Source organism: Oryctolagus cuniculus, chromosome 5 (assembly GCF_051225735.1).
Source record: "Oryctolagus cuniculus isolate XC-2025 breed Fujian yellow rabbit chromosome 5, ASM5122573v1, whole genome shotgun sequence".
NCBI lineage: Eukaryota > Metazoa > Chordata > Mammalia > Lagomorpha > Leporidae > Oryctolagus > Oryctolagus cuniculus.
The window spans coordinates 92,527,013-92,544,935 of NC_142871.1; the positions used below are offsets into that span (position 1 = coordinate 92,527,013).

Sequence of the window (17,923 nt, forward strand, 5' to 3'; positions counted from 1 at the left end):
ATTAGGCTTGGGAGTTGAAGGCCATGCCCCCACCCCTTCATGATTTCACACCCCTACTTGATCCCACCTGTATACGCCCACCTTTTAATCACTTTTTTTTTTTTTTTTAATTTGAAAGAGTTACAGAGAGAGTGAAAGAGAGAGAGGTCTTCCATCCGCTGGTTTATTCCCCAGATGGCTGCAACGACCAGAGCTGTGCCATTCCAAAACCAGGAGCCAGGAGCTTCTTCCAGGTCTCTCACATGGGTGCAGAGGTCCAAGGACTTGGGCCATCTTCTATTGCTTTCCCAGGCCATAGCAGAGAGCTGGATCAGAAGTGGAGCAGCCGGGACTAGAACCGGCACCCTTATGAGATGCCGGTGCTTCAGGCCAGGGCTTTAACCCGCTGCACCACAGAGTGGGCCCCCTGTAAGAGGCTGGGGAGTGCACTGGGCCTGCCCCTACTCTCCTGTGTGCCATTTGGCCGCTTCCCACCCCTATTTGCTCACACGCAGTGCTATTTTGTGGTTCATTCCTGCCTGCACGGTTCTCTCCAGCTTATGAATTCTTGCACATGGCTGCTGATCTGCTCTGAGCCTGGTATGGAACCCCTGGTTCACCTTTCTGAAACCCCTCTCCCTTAAATAAAGCTCTCACATTCCCATGTATTTCACTCACTTCCCCAAATAAATTCTTAACTTTTACCACATCACCTGTGTTGTATATGTTTAAATTTAGAATGCCTCTCTAAGCTTGAGACAAGAACCCGAAATATTAATTTTAAAATATGCTCCCTGATATTATAAAGGCCAAATGTAGGCCCCACAGAAGTCAGGAGCCAAGAGCTTCATCTGGCTTTCCCAGGTGGGTAGCAGGGGCTGAAGCACTTGGATAATCTTCCACTGCCTTCCTAAGTGCCTTAGCAGGGCTGGAGGGGAAGTGGAGCAGCTGGGACTCAAACCGTTGCTCATGTGGGATGTAGCATCTCAGGCAGCGGCTTACCTCACCTCACCTTGGCAGCCTGGAAGTTTCCTCTTCTGCCTTCCAGAGGCCACGTGCCTCCAGAAGTAAGTCGGGCTCGTTTTCATTTAGAAAGAAGTAGTTTCTGCATGAAAATTGCATCTTGCCTCCACACCAAAAAGAGTTCTTGTAATCTCTGCAAGTATTGTTCACGTTGCCACCAATTAGTACAAGAGTGCAGACTTGAGTATGACTTGCTCCATTTCATTTGGATGTTAGAAAACAAATATTATTTGAGGTGGCAAATGATAAGAAAATGTAGCACTTTTTACATAAACACAGTGTGAATGTTTTCTAGGGCTGAACAATAATGTTAAGTTCTGAAACTCTTAATTAATGGTAGTTTATTTATTACATAGCATAATATCCTTACTGAAAATGCAAAAAATTTCAAAACAATACAGGGAAAATAAAAATTACTTTTAATATCATATCTGAAGTTTACAACTTGAAATATTATAGGGTTGTCTCATTACATTTGTAGCACTTATTTATAATTTTCAAACATTGTGATCATACAATACATATTATTTTGTAGTTTCATTGACAAGTCAACATCTTCCCACAATATTCTCCTAAGACATGACTATGAACAGTTACATAATAACCTGTCATGTTTTTGTATCACTGTTTAACAATCCCCTACTGATAGTTTCATGGAAGAAATAGAAAATATGAACTTTTCTATACCTTATTCTGAGAAAAGGTGTTACATAATCATGTAGGTTAGGACATTTGGAATATGTTCAGTTCTAATTCTTGATATTTAATATCAAAACTATCTCTTGTCTATAATTTCTTTAAGTCTATTACACTAATATTTTACAATGTATGTGGCTGGATTTACTGCAAGTGCTTCTATACATAACTTTACTGTGGAATTGGTATGTATGAAATACATTTCAACACATATACTTAATGTTTTTATTTTTGTTAGGTTTTGTTGTGGTTTTTCTCTTCTTTCTTTTTCTCTCCCTTCCTTTTCGTCTTTTGAAAAGGAAGAAGATCTGCCTTTTAAAGTTGGTAGGTGCATTTCTGCCCACATTAGATGGTAGCAGTCACCTGGATACACTTTAGGAAGATCACTTGCTAACGTAAGTACAGTTGATTCTCATTATCCACAGTTGCTTATGTTTTCCAACAGAGTCAGTGGTGAAACAAGTAGTTGGGACTGGCACTTTCTGATCTAACCACCCAGGTATTGTGCATTCTGTGGGAATGACCACTAAGAGAATATAAATGATATTCACGGAGACATAGCTGTGCACCGAAGATTAGGGAATCTTTTTTTTCTGCAGCATAGCATTTAAGGAATGAGATTGCTCTCCCACAATTCGCTATTGTAATCCTCATAGACTTTTTAAAAGCTGTGGGATTCTTTGAATTCTTTTGATTTCCTTCTTGTTGCTGCCCAAGGATTCCTGCCTCTTCCCAGCAGTGATTTTGCTGTCCTCCTGAGGCGTGGTGCTGAGAACACTCAATGGTACTCCTGCAGATTTCTTTTCTCCAGTGGTGTGGGAGTCGTTTGTTTCACAGCAGAATCCCTCACCTTTCCCACGTGTGCATCCTGCCTTTCCTCCCCTGTTTCTGTTAAAACTTTTATTACTTGAGTGCCTGGAACGCGATCTTGGGCCTGTTTCTTGGTGATCTCTTTCACCCCAATGATTTAGATCTATGATTTTTAAAATTAGATCTCCAGGGCTTTATCTCCTGTCTCCAAATGAAATTTGAACTGTAAACCAAAACTATCCAAAAGAAAACTTTTTCTACATTCTCCACTCACGTTTATATCCCTTTCTTAGCTCAATAAAGAACATCATCATCCATCTAACTATTCAAAACCAAAAAAAGTGAGAGTCAACCTTGATTCCATTCTTCGCTTCATCCATTGTATACAGATCTGCAGCAAGTTCTAAAACTTCCCAAATATGCCCCCAAAGTTTTCCCTTCTCCCCATCTCCACTGATACTGTTGCCAAACACCCCAAACTGGTTGGAGGAATAGCTATGGAACCCCCAAACTGGGTCCACCTGCCCAACGTGCAGAAAACCAATCACTGACATCACGGTGGCGGAAGAAATTAAATATTTATTACAAAAGGCAGAGCCAGGAGCTGGGCAGCTATTGCTTAACTCCTGGGCTCCCTGAAGAGTTAGGGGTGAAGGTTCTTATACATTGAAATTGGGCCTGAAATGTGCCCAGTCAGCTCATGTCCAAGTTCCTGGTTGGTCAGTGGAGGTCATAACCTTCCTTTGATTGGTCAGTGATGCTGTGCTTTTTAGGGAATTCATGATGGCCAGGTGGGCTCCAGTTGGACTGGGGGTTACATGAAGGTGGCAGTTACATTCTGCCCAGATCTGGAATTCTACACAAACCACCCCAGGACAACACTGGCCATCAAGTTCTTATCTATTGGAGAAGCAAATGACTCCTTGAGTCCAGTGATTCGAACCTTGCAAGGTCAGCTAGATTACTCCCTCAGGTTCATGAATTCCTTTTGATAAAGGGCAGGCAAGGACACCTTGGGCTAAGGGAGACATGCAAGAGGCTGGGTCCTGCTTTCACATCATGGGGGTTCGGTTCCACTACTCCTTTGATCTTTGCCACCATAATTTCTTAGCATGATTATCCCAATTGACTCTCCCTGGCCACTTTGATTTCACCCACTTTTGCCTTCTTCTACCAAGCACACAGAAATGCTTGTTTGAAAATTTGGATCCTATCCCACACAGGCTTAACTTTCAAATGGCTCAAATACACCACTCACATAGCACCGCCTGCTTGAGGCATTTCCTCACATTTCTGATGATATCTGCCTGTTTCAGCCCTCCCCACACCCCCACACACGCTGCCACTTCATTCTCTTGATCACACTCACTCCCATCTGTATTGTTGTGTTTCTTCTCTTGTTTGCTTGTGTGTTGTCTGTAGGGCGCTTGACTCTCTTGTTCATTGGAGTATCATAGGATCTCAGCGCAAGTTGGGGGAGACAGTTGCTTTACAACAGACAATTGTTGAACGAACGAAAGGAAACCTTTTCAGGAAGCCCAAGCATAAAAAAGAGCTCAGAGCTACATTGCTGGAGTTGAACAGGAGGAGATGGGTGGGAACAAGGTGATGACAGAAGATGGCCCCCACCTGTCTCTCTTTTTTTCCAGCTATTCTAGGAGAAAAGCATAGAAACCAGGAGCAGTATGGGGAGCCAGGAGGCCAGCAGGTGAGAGCTGCCTTGATCAATAATCTGAAAATAGTCCTAAAACATTAATGAAATAAATCAGCAAAAATAGTAGCACTGAACTCCAGTGTCTATTCATGATTTCCCAGTTGCAAAATGTCTTTATCCCATTGACAGCCTCTTCAAATAGTAACAAGCAGAAACAATAACTTCTTTTGCTGCAGCCAAAGCATCTTTGTTGGATAGTTTTGTGAGAAGTGTTTGAATATTGCACAGGGCAGTCATTAGGCAGGCCAATCTGCCCTGAATCACTTACAAACAGCCTCCTACAGTGAGCAGTCATAATATTGGGAAGACAAATTGTATGCATGTCTTCTGGGATCAAGTTATTTATGTTATTCCTGAAACTGTAAACAGTTCACCTCCCAAGAAGTTACACTATTCAGAAAATTACATGTTATAAATTTCTTATTCTGAACATTAAGCATGGTATAATTTTAAAAATTAATTTCTCCTATTATCCAAAAATAGATAACAGAGTTTTCCTTTAAAATGTTATTTGTAAGGCCATCTTTCCCAAAATATGCATATGTCTTAATCTTGTCTTGAATAAATGCATGGCATTCTCAAGGGAATATGTCTCATTTGATAAAACCCATCTCACTGCTCCACACCACAACGACACATGAATCCTGGACAGCTGGCTACAGTCTCAGAAGACCCAAAGCTCTCTTTAACTTAATCTTTGCTTAATGAAAGAGTAATTGCTTTAGATCGTAACTTCCTTAGTTGTTCTTGAGATGCTTATAGTTAAGATGAGAAATTAAAGATTTTCCAGGTATTTTGTATTTTTGAATTTATGTAGAAACTTCATTATAAAATATAGATTTCAACTTTATCAAGTGATATTCTTACTTAAGTTCAGTACCTGCGAGCATCAAAGATAGGTTTCAGAAAACAGATCCTTGCCTTGTAAGGATAGGCACAATGCAAATATTGATTTGTTGACAATTGAAAGTAAGAAAAAGAAGGAACTGAGAAAGGGCAAACTCTGGGTATTATATACGACTTTGCAGTCCAAGATACTGAAAACTCATCTCAAACTGGCTTAATCCTTAAAGGGGCGTTTACTGACTTAGAACTGAAACACCCAGGGGTAGAGCTGGCTTCAAATACAGCTGGAATTGGGGGCACAAGGGGTGTCACTGGGTTCATATTCTCTCCATCTCTTAGCTTTTCCTGCACCGTGGTGGCTTGATTGTCAGCTCTATTTTGCAGAACCTGCAACAACTTCCAGGCTTACTCTGTTTCTATCACTGGATAACACACGCCTCGCCCTCATCTGTCCTCGTGTCCGTGGGTCTTGTTGGCTCTCCATGAGGTGACTGTCACAGAGCAGAGGGGACTGCTAAGAGCCAGGGGAAATCCAGCCATCTGCAGGCCAAAGTTATAGGACAGGGACTCAGCTCCAGGGAAGGAGAACGTGACCCAGCTACTGCACCTGGGAGCAAGGCTGCAGGAATTTGGGCAAGCCTCCTTCGTCTCTCTGAGGCTCCTATATTTGGAAATAAAAACGTTTCATTTGCAGTGTGTTAATTATTGGATAAGATAGTATCAATAAAGTGCCTAACAGAACAGTGGTATTTTAATTAATGTTAAAGATGAGCTAATTCTATTCTATTTTCCTTCTGGCCTTGTAAGCCTACGCATTGCATAAGCAGCAATGACCACTGTCACCACTAGGTGGCAATCACGTGAAGGAAGGTAATGGACTGGCTTTCTGAGCGTGGAAAATTAAGAACTGGCTGAAAGGGCCAACTGGCTGTTGCAAGACAGGGTGGGGGACGGTGAGTCCGATTCCTGCTGCACTGCAGCCAGGCTGTGTGACCTTGCTCAAGGTCCGAATTGATCTGTGGCCTGGGTTTCCTCAAGTGAAACTTGAAGGCAGATTCTCCATTTGGCTTTTAAATTGTTTTTGATTCTACAAAAAGCGAATCTTACATTTTATAGTATTAACTGTGACTATAATCTCAGAAGCCAAAGGCTGCTCCGAAATCTCAGCTGCTAATATACACTGTTAAAATATATGACTGTATGAGGCATAATCTATTCATTTATTCCTAAATTGTAGCTACCCCGGGGCACCTGAAAGGGTTGGTGTAATTTTGTGAGGTGACTGACTAATGGGCCCACAGAGATGCTCTCAAGTTATACTCAGCTCAGAAAATCATCCTTTGAGGCATGCAATCCGGAAACCTCACTATTAAAAAAAGTCACACTGAGCAGGCTTCAAAAGTATTTTTCAGTCATGTAATTACGTCTTAATGCCAGGTTCTTAAAATGACTTAGGAAAGAAGAAGCGGCTCAGAAAATCTCGGGTTTGAAATGTGTTGGAAGAATCTGGGGCAGCAGGAGGATGAATCAGGAAACAGTGACATTTAATTGGACTTAACGATGGAAAGGAATCTCCACTTTTGCATGATTCAAACCTTCATAACAAAGTTGAAATATGATGATGTGATAAAGACTAGCATTTGTCTGGTGTATCTGGGGGGGGGGGGTAATTGTATTTTCTTAACACTGAATTGTGAAGTGCAAGGAAGTTGTGTGCTGGTTCCATCCTGATCAGTAGAAAATCCTTGTCAAAGGAGACACAATTGAAATTCCAGAGGTGTTCCCGCGGATCCTCGGTCCATGGAGATGTGGAACAGCCTCGTCTGAATACTTGACCTTTATTTCTCAGCATGCTCTCTTTTCAGGATAAAGCCTCCTGAATTCTTAAACATGGAAAGCAAGGCTGAGGATTTGTCGCTGAGTGTGGATCAGATGAGCTTTCAGGTTTCCTTTATGCTGTATGAACCCAGACTGTGTGCTTGATAAGGGGCAGGGATAATTCATTACCTGAGCTATTTCACTCTTGTTTGTGAGGTTTTTTGTTGTTGTTGTTGCTGTTGTTACTCTTGGGGGATCGAAAAGATTGAGAGCTGTTCTGGTTTCCGGTTTTTAAAAACTATGTTTATCTAATTGAAAGGTGGAGGGGCGGAGAGAAAGCGAGAGAGGTCCTCCATCCTCTGGTTTATTCCCCAAATACCTGGAACAGCAGGGCTGGGCTAGGCAGAAGCCAGGAGCCTGGAACTCCAGCTGGGCCTCCCATGGAAATACAAAGAACCCCAGCACTTGGGCCCACTCCCACCCTCCCACCGCCTCCTAGACTGTGCAATAGCAGGAAGCTGGATCAGGAACAGAGCTGGGATGCCACCCCAGAGATTCCGTTACAGGATGTGGGCATCCTAAACCAAGCCTTGACCTCCCTGCCGGATGTTTTGACCTCTCTGGTTTGCCTGCCTTTTTTACAGGCAGTAGCCGGGACTTGGAGATCCCTTGCCTCTGAGGGTTTGGCTGTGAGATCAGAGCAGAAAGCCCAAATTTCTTTAGGACATGAGAGAGCTTAAGAGACAGCATGGTGAGACCCGCTCCCAGAGTCTCCAATTCAAGTCTAGGGCAGAGTCCAGGAATGAGCATTTTAACTGTAAATGTCCCCTTTAACACTGGCGCTGCTGCCTGGGCCCTGCACACTGAGAACTGCTGTGTTCAGATAACCTGCGAATGTCCCTTCTCTCTCAGCAGCTGACACCTGAGTCATGGACAGGGCTGAGCTGGAGAGTGTCTGTGTGCGCGCAGGGGACAGATGAATGCCTTTGTTCGGAGAACAGCGAAGCTGTTGGAAGGGTCACTCTCAGGGCCGGCATCAGGACACCCTCAGCTGAGCGCAGGTGAGAACCGGGCGAAGGAAAGCAGTTTGGCCCAGAGCCAGGAGAGCCAACCTCTTCTGGAGCTTTGTAGCACCGGTGACACACAGGGACCACGGGATGTCCTGGGCACCCAAGAGATCCTCCAGACTTTTTGTACACACAGGCAGGAGGAAAGGAGCCCAAGAACTCAGGAAGAGGTTCTTGCCAACTCAGTGACACAGGACATGGAAGTCCTATGATTTGATTTGAAGACAGTCATGAGCTATTTCTTACCTATTCAACTGAGTAAATGCCACACCCACTGCCCAAGTTTCTGGTTTAACACACACAACTTCCATGTATTAATATCTGTGGTTTGGACTAAGTTCTTCCCCAACCCCAACCATGTGTTCCCTCAGGAAGGATGAGCGGGGCTTATAAACCGAGCCCTGCAAATACCGCTCTGCCTGACTGTGCCCTGCAGAGTGCCCAGCTGGGCTGGGAGGGAAGGAGTGACTTTTTATAGATTTCTAATAGAAACATACAAGTCCTCCATACTATTACACCATATGAACATGCTACATTTTAGGAATTTTTTGGTTGTTGACTTTTTTTTTTTAATTTGACAGAGTTAAACAGTGAGAGAGAGACAGAGAGAAAGGTCTTCCTTCTGTTGGTTCACCCCTCAAATGGCTGCCACGGCCAGTGCTGTGCCGATCCGAAGCCAGGAGCTGGGTGCTTCCTTCTGGTCTCCCACGCAGGTGCAGGGGCCCAAACACTTGGCCATCCTCCACTGCCCTCCTGGGCCACAGCAGAGAGCTGGACTGGAAGAGGAGCAACCGGGACTAGAACCCAGTGCCCATATGGGATGTCGGCGCTGCAGGTGGAGGATTAACCAAGTGAGCCATGGCGCCGGCCCCCGTTGTTGACTATCAAATTGCTTCTACTTTTCTCTGCCATAACTAATATCCTTTTACACTTCTCCTATACACAAGAGCAATTTAAAAAATGTATGGGAAATGGACTTAAAAGGTAAGTTTATTTAGATGCAGAGAAAATGGAAAACCACTGAATTTTTTCAGAGTATTCACTTTCCCTGAGGTTTTTTTGAAGACCCTAAAAATACACACACACAATTCCAAAAATTTTTGCACCAAAATAAACTTGTCTTTTCATTCTATTTCCATAAACCTTCAGAAGCACCCTTGTATGAAGACACTTTTGAATTCCACATCTGGAATGTTTGCTTGATGTTTTTTCACAGAAATTTGGAATTTTTTTAAATCTATTTTCATTTTGCTTGAAAGGCAGCCAGGGAAAGCCAGGGTGAAGCCAAGAGCCTGGAACTCCATCCAGGTCTCCCATGTGGATGGCAGGGACTGAAGTTTGAGCCCTCATCTGTCTCCCAAATGTGCACAATAGTGAGAAACTGGATTGGAAGTTCAGGAGCCAGGACTAGAACCAGGTGCTCTATTTATGGGATGTGTCTTAACGCAGTGTCTTAACCATTACATCAAATACCTGCCAATCTCACAGAAATTCTATCAGTTGGAGATGCATGTAAAACGGTTTTTTTTTAGTATACAAGGACTTCTGAGAGTCTTCAGACAATCACCCAAGGATGTTAATTAGCCCTGTGGGTTGCTTTCCTCTAATTTCTAACTGAAATACACTGTTCTGAGAAAATGCAAGAAAAATGAGAGGAGAATGAATGATGAATTACTAATGCTGGTACATTCAGAATGAGTAGGGGCGGAGATGGGGTGAAAGGCCCAGTGACTTAAATCACTTAAAAGCACTCATTTTCTGAGGGTTGAGCACAGGGATGGAAGAGATAGAAGATGATCAAGGCTTTGGTTGAATCATGAAAGTATAGCTCATTGCAATCCCACTTCCCACTAGGATAGAGCAACAATATTCGTTGTCTTCTCCTTCTTCCTCTCTCTTATATTGGCCATTGGCTCCTGTCCCACTGACACTGTTGAGTTTGTGTCTGGGTTTAATAGGCTTTGTGGCGGATCACATGGAAGCTTAAATGCCATTGAAACACTATGTCTAGACGGAATAGACTTCTCTTTCCAAACAGGTGATTTAAATACCTGCTTTTGGTACCTAAGTACTGACCAGGAAGACCCTGGGTGTGGCTATAGACCTCAGATTGGAAAGATTCCAGCTATCTGACTTCAGTAAGCATAACTGAAACAGCTGAGCTTGAAGAGCAACTATGTTCTAAAATTTTTAAGAAATGCAGCAATATATCTATATTTACTGAAGTTCCTATGTCGGGGTGGTTTGATGACATGTTAAAAGGTGGGCTGCAACACTGGATTGTGCCCTGTCTTCTTTTGCCCTGTGAAACAAGGTGAGCCCCAGGGCAGCTCCTAGACAGGCGGAAGAGACAGCTAGAAGGCTCAGGCCATCCGAGATGGCAGGAGGCCAAGGGAGGGGGCTGGCACCACGAGCTGCAGGCAACTGTTAAATTCCTGACCTGGTTTTTGAAAATATTCAAGGAGAAAGCAGGGACACAAATGCCAGCTCTAGCACAGTTCAATAAGACCACGTTCCTCTTTTCATTTCTCTGTAGCTGTGTTCGTTTGAGCAGCAGGTGAAGTGCCTTTCCAAAGACTGTCATCTCCAAGGGAAGTCATCTGTTTTACATTAATTGTCCATTAGTCTCCAGGCCTCCATCCATTAAAATCCTCAGCCACTCATTACGTATATTGTGCCCGAGTCCTGCTGTCAGCTTTTCAATGCGGAGCTGTTTTTCTGCATCTGACTTAATTGCTCTAAGTGCCTGTTCCTTTGAGCACACCAATTAATGCTAACTTTCTTTCCTTGCTACGTTGTACAGATAAGCCAAGGTGAGGAGAGTTCAGCTGCTATTTACTCTAATTTATTAGGGACCTTTCTGCCGTAGACTCACACGGTGGGTGTTTTGCTTCCATACTGCCCTGTTTGCCTGATGATTTCTGGATATATTTTGAAAAGACTTCGTTTTCTGTCATGAAAATGCTCCATAAATTTACAATCCGTCCATGTTATTGTGATAAGGGGTTTAAATGCCGTTCGCTCCTGATTAAACATGTAATTTTTAAATGCATGTGGCACTCTGAAAAACAGCTTGGATGAAATTGACTTTACTGATGGAAAAATTAAGCTTTCATCTTTTCAAATTACGGCTCAAGGGGTGGCGGTACAATAATTTAATTACTGTTGCTCCCTTAAGAGAACTGATTTGCCTACCTTTAGACCCGTGGCTGTTGTTCTGGAAAACACACACACATTTAAAATGGATGAAGAACAACAATCATTAAGATAGCTAATCTTAGAGAAGCATTTAGAAATTTGTGATGAGCATGGAAGCAAATGAATCTATTATGAGGGACTCAGAAAGAAATAGATTAACTTAGTATCTTCAGCTATTTTATAAAAGAACTAGAAAATGGTTATGGTTTATTCCTTTCAAAAATTGTACCATGTCTAGAATTTTATATACTTTATTAATGCTAAAGCAGCCAATTAGTATAAATTCCTTTTAAGGTATCATCTAATATATCTGTGAATTCAGGTTATAAATAATGACTGTTGACATAAACTTAATTTGTTACAGATTTTAAAAAGCTTTACCAGAGTTTGGTTCCATCTTACAATTGTCTTTGTTAATAAATGCCCATGTTAATATCTGGTAAGAAACTGTATATTGATTTGCTTGACTAAATGTAAACAATACCCCACTCAAAAGCATCCAGACTGATTTAAGCTACTAGATACACTGAAAATTGAAGCCAGAATTTTGTGCTCCTTATTTCCTGTGGATCACTTTTACCATGAGCAAACTATTTAGAACAAAAATTAGCAACTGCCCCGGGAAACATTTAAAATAGGTGATGTCTGCATCTGAGACCCTCTGCGTCTTTCCAAGAGGGTCCCAATCTGGCAGTGGCCTCTCTGAACTCTTGTTACCCACCTGAGGGCCAGGCCTGTTTCCACTATCAAATGCTCCTGCTCCAGATAGGTATGAAGGTAACAGGATTTTGACAACTTCTGCGGTTATCTTTTTCATCTTCATCATCTTCATCCTCATCTTGATCCACATTTTTGAGAACAGATTTTGTACAGAGCAAGGGGAGGCTATCAGGGTCGTCCCACTCAAAATGTTGGCCTTGGCCTTGTGGATGGGTAACTTCCCTGAATAATTCTACGGGCTTTGTTTTCACATCATGGGCCTCGTGACCTCACCCAGCCCCACAGAGGGCTACTCTTCACAGTTCCACTTACAGACGAATTTGTCTCTGGAAAATGTGTTCAATATGCTACTCTACCTGTAGGCTGTTCCTCTAAAACTCCTATTTTTTTTTTCTGAACCGTTTTCAGGAAAAAGAGCTCAGAAAAACACAATAATACCACTTAACAATTCAAAGACGGGGTTAGGGACTATAAAACCTGACACACATCCCTACGTTAATCTGATTGTGCTACTTCAATCTGATTGTTCGCTTTTACAGGATGATTTGTACTTGCCAATGGTGATTGTACTGGAGGCGCCAATTCACCAGGCCCACTAGAAACAGAATCTTGGAGGCTGCCTTATGCTGATTCTGAGCCATAGTCTATTACATCATCTTCGTTGTCATGGTTTCATTTGTCTGGGGTAGCAATGCTTCTGTCTGTCTGTGTGCCTCATTTTGACCTCACTGTTTTGATTGAATGACTGGAATGTTGTTCACACAGGTGAGATCATGCCTGAAAGGAAATTCTTTCTGAGACATTTACTCATCCACTTGCACGAATTCCCAGGTGCCTTTGTATCGTCACTCTGCCTTTCAAACAAATAAATCTTAAAAAAAAAAAAAAAAAAAAAGCTAAGAGAAACCCTTATAAATGGCTGAACCTGAACCCTACTTGAGGAACACACACCATGAGCATGATGAATCATTACCCTAATCCCCTTCCTGTGACCTTGAGTGGAAACTGGGTCCTGTTGAACTGAAAGAATATGGTAAAGGTGATGATCTCTAACTCCTATATTCATGTTATGTTTCATGCCAAAGGTGAAGGAATTTTTCAGGAGTAATTAAGATGCCTAATCAGTTGGTTTTTGGGAAAAATTTATTTATTTGAAAGGCAGATTAAGAGGGGGAGAGAGAGAGAGAGATTCCATCTGCTGGTGCACTCCCCAAATGGCCACAATATCCAGGTCTCCCACATGGGACTACTTGAGCTATCTTCCGTTGCTTTCCTAGGCACATTAGTAAGGAGCTGGATCAGAAGTGGAGCTGCAAGCCTGGTGCTGTGGCATAGTTGGTCAAGCATCAGCCTGTGTGCTGGCATCCCATGTGGGTGCCTAAGTGTTCCACTTCCAATCCAGCTCCCTGCTAATACACATGGGAAAGCAATGGAAGATGGCCCAACAGCTTAGGCCCCTGTACCCACATGGGAGACCCAGAAGAAGCTCCTGTCTCCTGGCTTCAGAATGGCCCAACTTTGGCCATTGCAGCCATTTTGGACAGTAAACTAGTATATGGAAGACCTCTCTCTCTCTCTAACTCTACCTCTCAAATAAATAAATAAATCTTAAAAAAAAAAAAAAAAAAGAAGTGGAGCAGCTGATGCTCACAAAGGGTTCCAGTGTTACAGGTGACAGCTTAACCCACCGTAACAAGACTGGCCCCAGCAGTTGCCTTTAAGTTAAACTAACGGTAGTTTATCCAGGGAGGACCTTCCATGAAGTTAGAGACTTAAAACAGTATGGACTCTCCCTCTCCATCGCTGACCTGGCTGAAGCAAGCTTCATGAATTCTGCAGTCACAGGACAGGGCTTTTGCCAGCAGCCTGAATAAGCCTAGAAACAGATTTCTCCCTAGTCAACCCTCCAGGTGCGAATGCAGCTCCCCAATTTCTTGCTCAAGAGACCCTGTGCTACTGTAATTCTGACTTTCAAATAAATAAATAATTTTTTTAAAAAATAATCCTTTTCATATACCTTGGTCGTATCTGCTTTCTCTGCTACCTTTACATAAGTGGCTCTCTATCATCAAAAACTATTGAGAACTTCAAAGTGATCTTATTTATGTGAGTAGTGTTTATCATCTACCATATGAGAAATCAAAAATGAGCAATTTTTTATTTGAAAATGCACAAATACACATTCTATTAGAATGATGACATTATGATGAAGCCTCTAGAAAACCCTATTGTATGCTTGTGAGAGAGTGAAAGTAAAAGGTTAAATAACATTATAAGATGATTCTAAATGGAACTTGTAGGGAAGAAAGGATCTTAAGGACCTCTAGAAATCCCTAGACCACACACTGAGAACAAGTGCTCTTTGTGTCAGATTTTACCCCTTTTCTGTTTCATGATGCATGAGTTTTATTAATCCAATTCAAATGCATTTATGAAATGTATTTATGAAATGTATGGGAGAAAATTGGCTGCATTTGGCATTCCTTGTCTTGGGGATACTTCATTGCCCTGCTCTGCTCACCTCTGTGCCAGCCGTCCTACTGGAGCGCCTCGCTCTCTACCTCTGGCTTCCAGAAAGATTTGGCCAATGGGTGGCACCAATGGCAAGTGGGAGGAAAGGAGGAGAGCAAGATTGAGTTCATGTATTATCCTTCTCTTCCCTGCACTTAACAGTTTGGCGGGCGGCTCCGATCTTCCGTGGTCTAGCTCTCAGTTGGGCTCCAGCAACAAGGTTCCTTCTTTTTCCCTTTTAGACTGGAGATGGCACTAGTTTCTCGCTACTTTAACCTCCCAAGTATCTCCACACTATGTTGGCTCCTCTAATCCCATCCACATTAAATTTATCATGTTATGTCCTTTACTTTAACCCATTAAGTCTTAAGTTTTCAATTCAGTAAATACTTTAACACCAGTATTTCTTTCAAAGTTATCATGAATAGTATATTTATTGTTCAACTTAAGTTTTGATATGTGTCCTATAAATAGCATGATGGGACGTAATGGGTTAAGCTCTGTTTGACTCTCAGTTCCATCTGTTTTCTGAGGTATCCTCAGGGATCGACCTCAGACAAGTCCCCTCCACTTACTTAGCTGTCAGAATGAAGTGCCTGGGCAGCATGTCCAAAGTGGGTTCTGCAGCCCAGTCCCACTGTATTACATTGTGTATCCTGTGGCCAAATACGTTTGGGAAATGCTGAATATGATGTTCCCTCTTGGAAATCTACAATGTATGGTACCAAAGCAAATGCTCTGATATCTCTGGAAGGAAATAAACCTGTTGAACCCAGGCTTGTAAGTGAATAAGCCTTGTTTAACCCAGCTTTTCTCTAACACATGTAACTATGGAACCACGGTGTGTGTGTGTGTGTGTGTGTGTGTGTGTGTGTGTGTGTGTTTTGAAGGAAACCTGGTAACATCTAGAAAAATCTAGACCAGATCATCTCCAGATCCCCCAGGACTGCCATTGTCTCTTTCCATAGAGAGATATTTATTGCAAGTATTGGCAGCAGAAATATTTTCTAATGGTTTCTCAATTCTGAAACCCAACAACCCCCACACATGGGACTCAATTTATGCTGAGCACAATAATGAAATTCTGTTTCTCTGATCTCAGTACAATGTTGAGTTTCTCTTCTGACCTTGTTCTTGTTGTGGTAAAGTATTCTTCTCATTGAAATCAGGATTTAAGAAAGAATTTTGGAAATAGCTGAATGCAAATTTACATAAAGTACAATTATGAATCTGAGCACAGTTGCATCTTGTGGTGCAAAACTAGGTGGGGCACACCGAAACTTCCCAAAGGTTGCGGTTTGAATGCTCAGCATGACTGGAAGTCCTGGGGTCCCTCCTGTTTCCTGTTACAAAAAGCTGCCTTTTTCCAATTTTCAGTTTAATTAAATTTTAACAAATTCATTGTGACCTGTAGATGCAATTTTTTTGACAGGCAGAGTTAGACAGACAGAGAGAAAGGTCTTCCTTTTCCATTGGTTCACCCCCCAAAATAGCCGCTACGACCGGCACACCGCGTGGATCCAAAGCCAGAAGCCAGGTGCTTCCTCCTGGTCTCCCATGGGGTGCAGGGGCCCAAGCACTTGGGCCATCCTCCACTGCCTTCCCAGGTCACAGCTGAGAGCTCCTCTTTCAAGAGGAGCAACCAGGACAGAATCCAGTGCCCCAACCGGGACTAGAACCCGAGGTGCTGGCACTGCAGGCCGAGGATTAGCCAAGTGAGCCACGGCGCCAGCCGTTGTAGATGCAATTCTAAGAACATAATGATATTCCCTTCCTTCCTCCCTCCCTCCAGCCCATCCTCCTTCTGTCTTCGTGCACCTGGAGGAGACCTGGAGGAAGCTCCTGCCTTCTGGCTCCAGATGGGCACAGCTCTGACCGTTGCAGCCTTTTGGGGAGAACCAGCAGATGGAAGACCTCTCTCTCTCTCTCTCTCTCTCTGTGTGTGTGTGTGTGTGTGTGTGTGTGTCTGCCTCTCTGTAACTCTACCTTTCAAATAAGTAAATAAATCTTTTTTAAAAATAAAATAAACATCATAAATCACATCAGTAGAATGAAGAACAAAAACTATACGGTCATCTCAATAAATGCAGAGAAAGCTTTTGATAAGATTCAACACCCCTTCATAAAAAATAAAAAATAAATAAATAAAAAAACTCCACAACTAGGTATAGAAGGAACTGGGTGTAGAAGGAACATTCCTCAAAGTTGTAAAGGCTATATATTACAAACCAACAGCCAATATCATGTTGAATGGGGAAGAACTAAAACTGCCTTTTTTGATCCATTTCCAGGATAACCAATATGTATTCCCTCGTTTATTTTTATTGCCAAAGTCCCAGTATCAAGCACCCATCCCACCTTAATATGTCACAAAGGAGGGGATGCTATTCCCAGTTCCAAGCTCAAATCCTGGCAATTTTCTTTCCATTGATAAGTTTAAGGGTAGACTTGGGACCTACTTTTAGCCAATGGAATTGGTATGAAGGGTGGCTTGCTGAAAGTCTCACTTTCTCCAAACACCAGACCCACAACTCCCTTTTAGGTACTCGAGCTGGTTCCGTTCTCCATGTCTCTGTTGGGACTGCTGCATCCATTTTGCTTCCACAAGGTGAAGAGCTCGGAATAGACCAGATGCTGAGGACACGGAGCAGAGGATGGAGAGAAGACAGTGGAAAGCCTCTGGTTGCCTACCTCCCATTCTACACTGCTCAAGCCACTGGGAGTCTATATTTTACGTTTCTCTAAACCCAAATCTTGGGGCTAGTGCTGTGGCATAGTAGATTAAACCATACCCTGTGACATCGGCATCCCATGGGGTATTGGTTTGAGTCCTGGCTACTCTGCTTTTGACCCAGATCCCTGCTAATGTGCTTGGGAAAGCAGTGGAAGATGGCCCAAGTGCTTGGTCTCCTGCCACCCACGTGGGAGACCTAGATGAAGCCCCTGGCTCCTGGCCTGTCTCAGACCTGGCTGTTGTGACCACTTTATGAGTCAACCAGTGGATGGAAGATCTCTCTCTCTCTCTCTCCAATTCTACTTTTTAAATAAATAAATAATACTTTAAAAGGAAACAAATCTTTCTAACAGATGACTCCCCATTGTTTGCATTATTTTTATACAATTGCAAATGGAGTTGTTTTCTTTTTTCAAATATTTTTTTAGTTGATACATCATAAGTACATACTTATGGGGTTCAATGTCACATTTCAATACACATACACAATGTATAATGATCAGATCAGTGCAGTTGGCTAATCCTTCACCTTAGATACCTTTTCTTCATATCGGGAACATTCAGAATCCTCTCTACTAGCTAGTTTGAAATATAGAACTGGTTGCTGCCAACTACAGTTATTCTACTGTGCTATAGAACATAAGAAGTTATTCCTGCCACCCCACTGCACCCCTGTAGATGTCGCTTTCAATGGAACTATTCATGGCCTTTATTTTCCCCTACAGATTCTTCCCAGGGATATTCTGCGAATGTGCAGGAAGTAGCAGAAAGTGAAACCCTTTATTTCCTCACTCGCAAGCCTCCCAT

The 17,923-nt window shown here is 42.7% G+C and overlaps 2 long non-coding RNA genes across 3 annotated transcripts in view; both read left to right on the plus strand.

Moving 5' to 3' along the window:
• The window catches only part of LOC149126580 (uncharacterized), a 486,087-nt gene that overhangs the window by 203,057 nt on the left and 265,107 nt on the right, over positions 1 to 17,923 (plus strand). The gene's annotated exons all lie outside the window — the stretch shown is intronic.
• On the plus strand, positions 766 to 11,252 carry LOC149126581 (uncharacterized). 2 transcript variants are annotated; one of them, XR_016233916.1, is made up of 4 exons: positions 766 to 1,046; positions 4,158 to 4,216; positions 7,802 to 7,947; positions 10,490 to 11,252. It is a non-coding gene; the product is annotated as an uncharacterized LOC149126581 (long non-coding RNA). The 2 variants fall into 2 exon arrangements; XR_016233915.1 differs by having other exon boundaries at positions 769 to 1,046; positions 7,799 to 7,947.